Raw genomic sequence first — 13,022 nt, 5'->3', positions numbered from 1 at the left:
TCAGAGCAGGACATGCAGGTGGCACTGTGAGGCCATCAGATGTGTTCTCCCTTCAGGTGCTTTGGGAAAACAGATGGCCCCAGCCAAAGGAGAATGCTGGCAATAAGGGAATTTGGGCCATGAAGCCGTGCCTTGTTAATTACTGCGTCCCACGAGGCTGCTTTTTGCAGGCTGTCTTTCCGTAACAACACGAGCTCCATGGATACCCATAGGTACCATTGCACAAGGTGCACTCCTCCTCCATTTCCAACCCCAAAACCAGACTTTGAGTTTTCTGCTCCCTCCTCTCAGCAGCAGACATGGCTGGGATGAGCTCTGCTGCTGGTTATTGTCAGCTGATGCTCCCCTCCCATGTCTTCCCAATTGCAATAACGGCTGGGATGCTCTGGAGATGCCCCTCAGGCCCCTGAGTGTGGTTTAACTTTCCATCTGCATTGACGCAGTGGTCAGAACCGTGGAATCTCTATTCTGAAGTGGGATTTGGTGTCTGTGAGGGCAGCTGTAAATAACACGAGGTGACGGGGAGGGAAAGGCGGGACGTGTAGGAGAGCTCCTGGTGCCTTTTCATTAACTTCAAGGCTGGCAATGTTAAATCTTCAAGTTTTAGTGTAGAAAGTCGCAACGGACTCACAGGGACACCTCCCTCCACCTGAGCAGACTGCTGCTATCCACGTCACTGTGATGCCAATGGGACCAGAGGCAAAGAACGCTCCCCATCGTGCTATGGAAAGCTTCAGCACCCATCTAACTCCAGCTGCTGGGGAATTATGAATAGACAGACATATTTCAGGTCCAGCATCTCAGTATTTCTTGCCAACATCTCGCTGGGGTGGCTGTGATTCTTGCTGGCACAGCGTCGGATGCAGAGCCTGTGGGTGCAGAAGGGAACACACGCAGTGCCTTGCTGCCATCCCAGTGCAGTCTGGATGCTGAGCCCCTCTCATAGCCCCCTCCCCTCCGTTCCCCATTGCCGTCACACGGAGATGTGGGCTCAGCGCAGAGCGTCCCATTGGATGGCGCCTGAACGGTGCGGGGTCACGGGAGGGGAATTTGGTGGGGGGTGGCTGAGTGCAGGGAAGGCAGTGCTGTGGGATGGCAGCCCTTGGCCTCCTCCTGGGTTTCCCAGCTGGATTTGTCTCTCCTGAGTGCCTTCACAGCTCCCGGCCCATTTCCCACGTCTGTTTCTTCCACATCCTGCTCCAAGGAAGGGCGTGAGGTCTGCAGGCACCGCAGACCCCCGTCCCAGCACCAGACCCCGAGTGCCGCTATTTACCCCATCAGCCGCATTTCAGTGCGGCCGCCGTGGCTCTGCCCCGCGCGACGGTTCCTCTCCCACCTCCCGCGGAAGGTCCCGCGGAACGTTTTCCGATCCCATAGCGATGTCGGGACGCGGTTCACCGCCAGATGGCCCCGTTCCGCCGCGCTGCGAACCGCGATACGGCCGTGCTCTGCGGGGATGGATGGGGTGCGGGTGGGGGATGGGGTGGGGAGGGATGAGGAGAGGCTGGGGGGGGCGAAGGGGGATAGGATGGGATGAGATGCAGTTGGTTGCAATGGGATGCTATGGGACACAACGGAATGCAATGGGATGTAATGGGATGCAGTGGGATGCAATGGGGCACAAGATGCCATGGGACACAATGGGATGCAATGGGACACAGTGAGATGCCATGGGACACAATGGGGTGCAATGGGACACAATGGGATGCAATGGGACACAATGAGATGCCATGGGACACAATGGGATGCCATGGGATGTAATGGAATGCAGTGGGATGCAATGGAATGTAATGGGACACAATGGGATGCAATGGGATGTAATAGGATGCATTGGGATGCAATGGGATGTAATGAGACAAAATGGAACGCAATGGGATGCGATGGGATGCAGTGGGACATAATGGGATGCAGTGGGATCCAATGGGACACAACGGGTAGAGGAGCTTCATCCAAATGAGGGAGATCTTGCTTGGTATACCTGGAATTAGGGTCAAAAATCTCAACAGCTTCCCAAAGATCTCTCCAGCATCTCTCCTCCTTCAGCTGCTGCTAAGCCCCTCGGTGGGCTGCAGCCTTCTCCAGAGATGGGCACCCATTGGCACCAGCATGAGGATCCTTCCTGAAGTCTCTCCTGAGGCCTCAGAACAGCCCCTTGCTGGAGGATCCCACTGCTCCGGGTACCTTTGCATCTCCGTATGTGCCCAAGGGGCTGCAGAAGATCCTACCCAGACTGAAATCATTCTGCAGGAGGGTCTCAGTGCTGTGATATTGGGGGCCCCAAGGAGGTTACACTGCAGCAGGTGGCTCCAGTGCCTGTAATTCTGCAATCCCAGGGGCAAGAACAGGACAGGGAACACCGGAGGCTGTCCGTGGACAAAACAAACCTTTCCCATCAACACTGCAAGCCAAATAAAGCCACGAGTGTGGAGTTTGGGGTCACCCCCTCCGGCAAAGCAGCACCCACCCAACCTCTCTGTGCAGCCCTAAAGCAGCACCTGTGCTGTTCCCATTTGTCAGCGCCTCACAGAGCACTCAGAGCCCAGAGCTGCCCAAGGGACAGAGCCTGGCTGGGTGAAAAGGACACGGGGCGCTCTGCCACGCCGCTGTGTCATCCGCCTGGCTCCGGCCGTGCTCATGTGGGTGGGTGGCAGAAGGAGGAGGCGTGCAGCTGGCAATGGGGGGACGAGGGGGGGGGGGGGGGGGGGGGCAGGAGGGGGAGCATCAGCTTGGATCTCACTAATTGGGTCCTTGGGGAAAACGGGGAGCATAACGTTATCTGGCAGGAGGCAGCGGCGGGGTCGGCAGGTGCCACCTCTGCTGGGAGTGCCTGCGAGTGGGGAAAGTGGCTTTGGTTTTGCTGCTCCTCTCCCAGCAACCAGAGGGACCGGGTCCATCTCAGTTCTGTGCCCGCTGATGAGCTGTATGTTAAAGAATGTGACCAGAGTGACGCTGACGTGTGTGGATGGGATGTGGACGAGGGCCCTCACGTCTCGGGGTTTCTGGTCATCCTTGCTTTGGGAGAAGGCTGCGAGCAAACAGTGCTTGTTTCCGTCCTTCCACCTTGGCCTCGAGCCCCTCCGTGGAGAACAGCCACTGAGAAGTAAATCCAAAACTGGAGATGATGGTCTTTGCAATCCTGGTTGGGATGCCTGCCCTCGCTTGGCCGGGGATGGGCACTCAGAGCAGCTTTCTGGCTCAGAGGTGTTGCTGCACATAAGGGCTGCACCCCATAGGAACACTCATCCCGTCCCCACTGACCGCCCCTTCAGGTTGCAGCTGTTGGGGTGGGGATCTGTTTTTCCCTTTCTCTGGGGGGTGGTTTCCTGCTTTCTCTTTGGAATGAGCATTTGCCAGCCCTTCTTGCTCCTACAGAAAGGTGTGGCCAGAGCCACCTCTCTGTCCCCTTGCACATCTCCTTGCACGTCCCCTTGCACGTCTCCTTGCACGTCCCCTTGCGCATCTCCTTGCACATTTCCTTGCACATCCCCTTGCACATCCTCTTGCACATCTCCTTGCACGTCCCCTTGCATGTCACCTTGCACATCCCCTTGCACATCCTCTTGCACATCTCCTTGCACGTCCCCTTGCATGTCCCCTTGCACATCTCCTTGCACATCCCCTTGCACGTCCCCTTGCAGACTCTGTCTGAGCAGCTGTGATCCTGGGACAGAGCATGGAGGTGGCAGTGAGAGGGGACGTGGGGACGATGAGCATCCCAGGACCAAACCCCTCTCAGAGCTGTGACAGCAGAGCTGCTGCTGTTTGTCACACCTCTCCACAGTGGAGATCCACGGACGCATCAGCAGTGTCAGAATTAACTTCTGCGGGTGGCTGTGAATACACAGAGTGACATTTTTGCTTCATCCCCCGAAGGCCCCAGGGCTGTGCCAGATGCTCTGGGAGGTTGGGGATGAGCCCAGGCTCCATGGTTCCCCTCTAGATGGGAGCTACCCAAGCTGACACCTTTCTATTCCCACCCAGAGCTGTATTCCTCTATTGGATGCATGGAGCAGCCTGAGGCAGCTCCACCACCCCATTTTCTGGGTCACCCTTCTCCATCTCAGCTCCAGCACAGCACCACTCATCAACACACTTCAGAGCAACCCCGGGATGCCAAAGGAGGAGGTGACACATCCAGGGACAACACAGGAAGCAGTGGCAGAGCTGAAGCCAACATTGAGCTGTAACCATTCGTGTCACAGTGTTTCTTCCCCACCTCACCTGCCTCAGTTTCCCCATGTGTTACAGACCCATTGGAGGGGGCTCCTTTGGGAGCAGAACCTCCCAACCTCTGGATGGGATGGGATGGAGGATGCAGGCAGGGGGTGCAGCTCCGTCTGGAGCCATGTTTCCATTCCTGCATGGTGGGTGAACCTCAATAGGTGGCCCCATTGGGGTGGAGCAGCGCTGGAGAGGTGTGAGGTGCTGAGAGCTCCCAGCAGCCGAGCGGGGCAGAGTGAGCAAACTGTGCTGGGGAGAGGAGCCAGGGAAAACTCTCTGATCGCTGCGTGTTAAAGCCGCGTGGTGCCGAAACCCTTATTAGCACATACAATCCTAATTGTGTTGTTTGCATGTGCTGTTCTGTACTTGCCTTTCTAACAACAAGGGAACTGACAGGAAAAGCAATAGGGATGCCCACGGCAGTCTGGGCTTGGATCAGCTGCAGAGATTTTGATTTCTGATAAGGTGGAGCCGGGGTGATTTATACCCCCTCCACTTCCTTCCTTGTGGGATGAAGACATCCCAGAGGAGCCCTCTTCTTCCCAGGACGTTCTTGGGTGATCTCATCTCGCTCTGCCCGTGCCTGTGCCGGCACCAGCAGAACCAATGCGTGTGCTCTGCACATGTGCCCAGCGCAGTGATGGCAGGGAAACTGAGTCACGAGGAAGCTACCGACGGGCACAAGGGATACCCAGGGTACGTCCAAGGGACCTGAGCCACCGTGAGCTCCATGGAAGCCAAGCTTGGTGGCTTCAGATGGGGTATCTGGGCAACCTTTCTGCCCCACGTTGTGCAGCAGGAGGCAAAGGACCCCCCTTCAGCTCGTGGCATCCGTTCGGCTCAGTGCGGTCACGACACTTGGGATCTGAGCACAGGTTGGAGGTGGGAGCCCTCCGTGACCCTGGGCACTTCCCTACGCCTTTCTGCTCTGCTCCTCGAGGTGGGGGTGAAGGGGATAATAATATTCCCTTTGTGCAGCGAGGCTGGAAGCCCTGCAGGGCTGGGCTCTCTCCGAGCATGTCTGTGCAGTGCTGAGCGCAGTGGGGCTTGGAGCTGGGTGAAGGCCCCCCAGGCACTATCCTCATATAAATAATAATGAAGCATGGCGAGAGATAAAGTTGAACCGAGAACACCGGGGTGAAGACAATGCACGGGGCTCATTAGGAGCCAATGGAGCCCCGGAGAAGATGAGATTGAGAGCAATCTTCCCGACTTCTGACTCATCCTAAAATAGAGAGGGCTTCTTCAGCTTCACAAAACACTGAGATCTCGGCTTCGCGTCGCTGCTTGAATGTTTTTCCTGGGGTATTTCACTCCAGTGTTGCCTTCCCACCTTTGCCAAATTCCCTCTCAGTGCTCCACTGTTGGATGCGCCCCTGTCTGGAGATAGGCAGGATCAAAACCCGCCATCAAACTCCTCCAGAAGTCCTTACATCATGTGTTTTCTTAGGGATTTCAATCATCCCAGCTGTACATCTGCACCACAGTTTGGGGATTTTGTGTTACGCTGTCCCTATAAGGGCCACCCCGGTGCTCTACGTAGCATTGGGATGTCAGAGCTCTGAAGGCAATCCCAACTGCCCGTGGTGTCGTGGTGGTATCACGGTGTCATGGCATCCACTGCACAGAATCAGCTGCTTTGCTGAGTTTGTGGGGTCTTCTATCAACGTCAGCATCCCAGCACTGAAGCAGCTAACTGAGCTTTGGGATGGATGCAGGGATGCGTGGCCCATTATTTGACATGGCCACCTGGCTGTGGGGCACGACGGTCCCCACCAGCTCCGTGCGTCAGAGCAGGTCGTACCCAGGGAGATGCTGTTGGTAACATTGGGGTCAACAGAACAGGCAAAGAGACTTCTTGAGAACCAAACAAAGCCCTTTCGGTGGAAGCACAATGCACCCAGAATGACGTTGCAGGGCACAGCAGTCAAAGAGACCAAAGCCGCTCACGGATTCGGATTGAATTTGGCAGTTTCGTTTGGAGAAGGCAGGAGGGAAAACCTGGAGGAAGTTCAAATGTTTCCTTTGTTTCAAAAAGATCAGAAATGAAATTAACTTTTGGGTGGGGGGTTCAAAGCCGTATTATGATTTCAAAATGTATATATATATTTTTTTTTCAAGGAGAAAAAGGCAATAAAACAGCTTCAAATGAAGGTTATGCTCCAACGCATAACATCAATCCAGTAAATGGACTGAGCTGCAGAGGGGGCACATGGCCATCTTCTGCTCAAAGGTAATGCAGGAAACAACCAGGGCCTCTGCAAACAGCGGGGGCTGAGGCCATAGGGTTTCCCAGTGCTTGAACTGGGAGCCTCGTGGCACAGCCAGTCACGTTATACCGGAACATCCAGCCAACACAGAGGTGGTTGAGTCACAGACTCATTAAGATAGGAGAAGACCACCAAGATCATCTAGCCCAACCGTGTCCATTTGGCAGATGGACAAAAACAGACGTGTTTGAGGGCACAGAACAGCTGGAGGGACTTGTGAAGGAGGCAGCTGCCTCTCCTGGAGCTCTGTAGACAACTCGTGTTGTACCAAAGGGTCGTTCCTCCCAACATCTTTGTCCATTTGTGCATCCTACAAGAGATGGAGAAGAGCTCTCCTTGGCTGGGAGCTTTAAGATGTGGTCCTTGGTTGGGACCAAGTGTTTGTTGCTGCAGTCTTAGGGCTGGGGAGTGGGTTCAGGGCTGGGCTCAGTCGTCCTGCCGATCTTATCCACTACAGACCGCCCTGAAGCACCATTTCATGCCTACACAGTTGGTTCCCCAAGGCTCCAAGCCTGCCAGCCACAAGGCCACCTCCATCCTAAAGCCTTGCAGGTGGTTTATAGCATGGTCTCAAGACACAGTAAATGCAACCAGGTGGGTTAACCTGGGCTCAGCCTTGCACTGATATCTCAGAGCACGCGTGTCCTGCACCAAACCCTTCACACCACGCATCCTCCTGCATCCCTCGGTGTACCCCAGCCCTGTGCTGCAGGGGGAAGGGCTGTGCTTGGAGCTCCCCCGCTGTGTCCCATGCTCCCCTCTCCTCCTCTCTCACATCCTCTCCTCTTTCCCAACCTCTGGGCCGGCTGTTCCCTTCTCCTCACCCCAGCAGCCCGTCCCCTTGCTCCCATTCCGGCAGCCCCGACCTGTTCTTCCATCCCACATCGCTCTGGCACCTTTGGGATTTAGGAGTGGTCTGGCCCGAGGCCTTCCCACTTCACAGGGCATCTTGTGCCCTGGAATGTGGCTCAGCTGGCTCTCAGCTCTCTGCGAGCCCAGGGCTGCGCACCCGTCCCTGCTCAACTGCGGCGGCTGCGAGAGACGCCGAGCCCCGAGCTGGGAGCCAGGGGCACCCAGTTGGTCTCCCCATCCCATTTCCAGAGGGATGATGCCCAGAGGTTTGGGCTCAATGGGAGATGGGAGTCTCAGGTTCAGGAGTGCTGACAGAGCAGCTCCGTGCTGCAGCTCCGGGGAGCACTGCGCGCTGGGTGCTGCTCTAAGCCTGTTCCTGTTGTGCTGCCGCGCTCCTTTAGGGCTGGTTTGTGTGCAAGGGAAAGGCAGCTTCTGCTTGACCACATCAGCAGAGTACCGGCAGCCCTCGTAGATAGAAAGGTCTGAGCTGTAGGGTGGGTCAGGTCAGCACGTGGGGTTGATTTAGTGCTCCCAGCAAGGCGCTGCAGAGAAATTCCCCGATGGTGATGCAAGGTCAGGTCATGGAAACCTGCGTGACTTTTCATCCTGCTGGAATGAGGAGCAGCATGTCAGCTCCCCTGGGGCCAGGGTGGACACCAGGGGCTGCGGACATGGGGTGCTGTGGGTACGGGGTGATGTGGGCATGGGGTGATGTGGGCACAGGGTGATGTGGGCACGGGCTGCTGGCACAGGTCTGAGCAGGGTAAAGGCTTACGGAGGTCCCTGCAGGGACGTGGCAGTGGCACTGCTGATGGTGAATGGCTATTGCAGAATCTGGAGGGTGGTTTGGGTGGTAACAGAGCGCGGCTGGTGGAGGGCTGGAGGGCCTGAGGGCTGCTGGCTCTGTCCTGTAAAGCATCAGAGCAATGAATAATGGCACAGCCCAGCCCTTACGTGTGGTTTCCACTGGGGAAACGAGGACACAATGAGGCATGGTGTTTCCGTCACGAATATCCACCTGCTAACAGAGGGATGCTGGGATGTTGGAAGTGAGGAGGAAATTCTTTGCACTGAGGGCAGTGAGGCACTGGCACTGCTGCCCAGAGCTGGGGGTGCCAATCCCTGGAGGTTCCCATGGCCATGGATGGGACCCTGGGCATTCTGAGCTGCTGGGGGGCACCCATCCCATGGGAGAGGATTGGTGCTTGATGACATTTAAGGTCCCTTCCAAGCCAACCATTCTGTGATTCTATGATCAGCACATTCAGCTGCAAAGCCTAGCTGTCAGCAGTGGCAGGGTCTGCAGGGATCAGACCTGTTTTTCTCTCTGCTCTCACTCAGCCTTCAGCACTTCGCCACAATATCAGCAGCAGGAACTGCCAGATCCTGGCTGATAAAGATCTCCTCTCCTAATTACTCAGCAGACCACAAATCCAGCCTCTGCTAAGCCCCTGAGAAGTACCCTGGGCTACCTCTTCTGCCTGCCCTCCGTCCTCCTCCTCCTTGCTTGGGTGGGCAGGTGGGGCTGAGCCCGGGGCTTTGGGTCAGTAACGCCATCTCCCATACACTGTCGGTACAGAGACTGTGTTCTGCAATCTGTCATCCCAGGGTGCAGCCAAGGGAAAAGACCACGGGGTGAGAACTTCCCTGTTCCTTATGGGATGGACAGGGTGGAGAGGCTCGGGAGGGAGGGCTTGGGTTCCTGAGGTGGAACATTGCATGCCTGGCTGGGGGTTTGCACATACCAACATTAGGGGTGCGCAAAGCACCGACACCGGTGGCTGCTTTTCCCCTCCTGGGATTCCTTCTCTGCAGCCTGAAAGGGAAAGGTAATGTGAGGGCAATTAATGGCATTAGCTGCTGGATGTGGAGCTGTTATTTGTGTGTGGGGTTAAGTACACACCGGCGCAAAATCACCTCGAATCTCCGTGCACAGAGAGCAGTTTGGCGCTGCGCCCCGGTTGGATGTGCGACGGACTCAGCCCCAGACTTTGCTTTCATTGTCTGATGGAGACGGGATCCATAGGGGGGCTCAGGGGGTCCGGAGGGATCCAGGGGGGATCCCCGCTCCATTGGTCTCATGCCTTCCTTGCACAGACTGGCTCCATGAGTCACCCATTGGAACAAACCGCAGGAGAGGTTCCTGCATCAGGAACAGCCCTCGCGTGGCTCCCGCCTCAATCATGGGTCCGATGGGATGGGTTCTGTTTTGCAAGCACTGCAGCATGCTGGGGAAACATCCCAGGAGGAGATTTTTTCCCCTTGGAATTGTGCAGGGCCGAATGTTTGACATCACTGACCCATCCTCGGTGCCGGGCTGATGTCCCTGCAGGTGACAGCACAGCACATTGCTCCCATGGGCTGCAGCTTCCCCCGGCTCCTGTAGTTCTGCAGCCCCCTGTAGCTACCGAGGTGCAATCAGAGCTGGAACTGCAGCGTGGACGTATCTGAGAGAGAGCATCCAGCGAGGGTTTGGTCCCCGTCCATATCAAAACTCTGCATCGGTTTTGTTGGTGGACCCCAATTCCACCTTTGCTTCCTATCACCCGGTTTGCCTACCTGGGGACATCGGGGAAGGTTCATCTGCCTTCACTTTGAAAGTGGATAAATTAAACCACATTAAACGCGCTTACGGAGAATTAAAACCGCTTTAATGTGGTTTCGTTTAATTTACTTTCAGAGCGCGCTGAACTCGATTAAATTAAAACCATTTTAATTCCGAAATCTGAATCATGAGTTTAACGGGCTTCAACTGATCGCCTTCAAATTCATCCTTTTAATTAATTTGAGTTAATTTTCCCCGAGCGGCTCCAGGTCGGCCAGGATGGGTAGCAGTGAGGAAACCACAAAGACACGGCCGGGCGCTGCGGAACCGCGGTCCCTATTGGGGAGGGCTCCATGGAGAGGCCCCACCGGTGGTCTTCCACCACTTACTCCCCATTTCCCCATCATCACCTTCACCGTGGAGGCTTCTGGCTGAACGTGGGCTGTTTTCCCCCATTTTGGCAGATTTCCATTGCTTGCTAGGCCGCAGTGAGCAGCTTTCTATCTTCACGCATTCTAATCCAGAGCAATGCAGGACCGTGCTGCGCATGGCTGCTCTGAGCTTCTCCCCTTGATCCGTGCTTATGTGTTGTGTGAAATGCTCCATGCAAGCAGCAATGGCTGCCATAGGGCTCCTCTGATTTCCTCCAAGTCCCATGCAACTCCAGGGCCATGTGCTTCTGCTAGAGGGCCCAGCACGATGGAGATGGGGTGAGAGCAGTGCCCCACCGGGAGCTCTGCATCACCTTTCGATGGCCACTGTAAGAATTAATTGACGTCTGATTGGTTCTTTGGGCTGATAAAACAACTGGATAACAATTAAGGATGACGATAGCCCAATTTACCTTAGCGTCGGTTATCTCTCCGTGCGATTTCTTGGTGTTCCAGGTAGAATTTAACATTTGGAACAAAGGGCAGAAAGCCAAAGATTATTCTCCGCTCTGCTCGGCTCTTCCCACATGGATGGAAGCCTCTGGGACAGGAAAACTGAGGCTGGGAAAACCCCTTACCCCTGGGAATCAGTCACGAGGGCCCTGTCTGGGTTGAGGGCAGAGTTAGCAAGTGCATGTACACGTAGCACGGAATGCACTCGTGGGACTGGGAAGCAGTACGCAGAGGAGCAGTGCTGTTATTTCCTGATTATGAAGAAGGAGATGTGGGTTCCACCAGTATGAGTGTAAGGCCAAAGAGTGAACACGCAGAGGAAACTGACTCCTCCATTGCTCACTCCCATTCCCTTCTTGGCATTGTTTGCTCTCTTGTAACCTCATAACTTGCAATGAGGAGCTGCCCAGGGAAGGGTCCCCATCCCTGGAGGTGTTCCAGAACCGTGTGGCACTGAGGGATGCGGTCGGTGGGATGGGTTGGGGTTGGACATCGGGATCTGAGAGGGCTTTTCCCACCTTAAGGGCTCTGTGATTCTGCAGAAACCAGCGTGGTGCCGGGTCTCACCCAACGCATCCTTCATCTGCCTGCTGCTCCTCCTCATCCTCCTGCTCGGAGGTATTTGTTCAAATCGTGGCTCACAGCGATCACTTTTTAGGTGTCCCAATCCTCCCTATCTCGGTCCTTTTCTCAGTCTCTGGTTCTCCCTCTGCCTAATTTGGATGACAAGGCCTTCCAGGCAGGAACAGCATCCTCCTTAATCTCTCTAAAACGCCAGCCAGTAGTTACAGTGCTAGATAAATATTTAATGATAATAATTGAACTCAGCAGGAACAATACTCAACCACACTTGCGTTTTCTAAGCCCTTTCAGACACGGGCTAATTAATTAATTGCAAATTTACAAACAAGATAATTAGAGGATGCCCCAGCTGAGCAAGAAAACGTGCTGAAAGCAGCACAGGGCTGTTGGAGGGATCACCATAAATCACAGAGGGGAACGTTGTGAAGGGTGCACTCTGCTCCAAGAGCTGCACGGAGGAGGAGGTCCGAGGACATTTGGTTCACAGAACAGAATCCATTTCACCATCCTACCCCTCTCCCGCGTGTCATTGCATCACTCCTCCTCCCTCCCCTAAGGCAGAGTCCATTCAAATAGCTGGGTTTGATTCTTCTCTTCTTTTTTTTTTTTTTTCCTTTCTTTGAAAGGCAGCTCGTGCTCCTGATCTGATGTAAAAGTCGTCCGATTCGGAACAGCAGAAATGAGCTTCTTTCATCAGAGCAGCTCCCAGAGCCCCATCCATGTCTGCCATGGTGGGATGCTCACGGAGGAGCTCCCTGGGCCACGTGGGTGGTGGGGAGCAGCCGCACCGCCGCCAGAAATCTCATCTTCTCATTGCAGTGCCTCTTCTTCTTCACCCATTCAGTGCTTTCCTCCTTATTCCTCAGACCTCTCCGAGGGGAAAGCCTGGGTTGGATGTTCCCAGATTAGATGGGAAACCTTCTGCTTCGGGAGCAGCCGTGCCCGTCCCCTTTCCACAGCCTCCCCGACAGAACGTGTTGAAAATTCAGCCCCCAGCAATCGCTGCACCATTTAAAGCAAACCCTCTTCACCCATCTATAAGCAAATAAAAGGAACAAAGGCAGCCCCGGTTGAGCTCTGGGATCACTGTGCTGTTGTTTCTCGGTCGGATTTGGATGTCGATCAGGTATTTATGCAGATGTTCATCATCTGTGTCGTTTTCCCCCACATTTCAATGCTAGCATTTGTTCACTTGAAAATGTATTTCCGGAAAGTAATGGGGGAAAGTGAGTTGCCCAGGGCCACGCTCAGAGTCAGCGGCAGAGCCAGGAACGTATCGCTCACTTCCCGCTCCCGTGTTTTAACCACAAGATAATCTCAATGAATAATAATAATAATAATAATTCATGTAAACACTCGGCCAGCTCCGCACCGGGAGCAGCTCCGGTGCAGCAATTGGTGTTGTATCAGCAGAGCCGATGCGCAGACGCTCAGCCTCCTACACAGGAGGAAGGAGCGGAGTGTTGGCGGTGGATTTCCTCCTCTGTCCTCCTCCCTCTGTCCCAGTTCATGGGGATGAATGAGGGTGGATGGGACGGCGCTCCCAGCCAAGCCACTCCCACGTCAGCTGCTCCGAGCCTGCTCTAATTATTATTTATTTTTTGCGTTGGGGCAGCACCAGGAAGGCTCAGCCATGGAGCGGGGTCACGTTGGTCCCATCACCACGCG

Source organism: Gallus gallus, chromosome 27 (genome assembly GCF_016699485.2).
Source record: "Gallus gallus isolate bGalGal1 chromosome 27, bGalGal1.mat.broiler.GRCg7b, whole genome shotgun sequence".
Lineage (NCBI taxonomy): Eukaryota > Metazoa > Chordata > Aves > Galliformes > Phasianidae > Gallus > Gallus gallus.
This window is presented reverse-complemented; position numbering follows the sequence as displayed.